This window comes from Symphalangus syndactylus, chromosome 16 (genome assembly GCF_028878055.3).
Source record: "Symphalangus syndactylus isolate Jambi chromosome 16, NHGRI_mSymSyn1-v2.1_pri, whole genome shotgun sequence".
Classification (NCBI taxonomy): domain Eukaryota; kingdom Metazoa; phylum Chordata; class Mammalia; order Primates; family Hylobatidae; genus Symphalangus; species Symphalangus syndactylus.
The window spans coordinates 95,244,291-95,244,913 of NC_072438.2; positions in this window are offsets into that span (position 1 = coordinate 95,244,291).

The window sequence follows — 623 nt, forward strand, 5'->3', positions numbered from 1 at the left end:
ACATTTTATTCAGCTGGTGCTTTTAAAAAATTATCTTGGCTACCAAAGGCTGTCAGGAGAAACATACCAAGGGTTCACACCTCCTTGGGTGCTTGTGTGACTCTTTGTAGACACCCCTCTAGTAATCACAAACCTAAGCAGTCTCATCAGCCAAGTGACGTCACCTCAACAGGCCTCTCTCAGTGCTCTCTCAGCACCTCCCCGCTGAGGTCCCACCACACAGGCCCCTTGTACAGGCTCTTTCAAGGCCCCTTGGCTGCCCACCTTCCCAAGGCATAGCAGAAAAGGTAGCTTTTGCTGCAGCCTTCTTACCTGGAACCTCCATTGTAACAGCTCCACAGCCAGCTTCCCACCTTCAGGTTTCTGGAGGCAAGGGGTAGATCCCAGTGTCTACAGCCCCCAAACTTGGAGTGGGGGCACCAGTTCAGCTATTGTGCTACATTTGAATAGCACCGTTTGAACAGGGTGGGCTTGGAATAACCCATGGCTCAGCAGGCATCTAGCCAGGACGAGATGCTACCCTCCCTTTTTGCAAGCCACTCTTCTCCTCCCTCCTACCCCCATGTCTGCCTTTTGGCTTGGGGAGGCTGGGAAGACATGAACATTGGAAGATGAAAGAAACG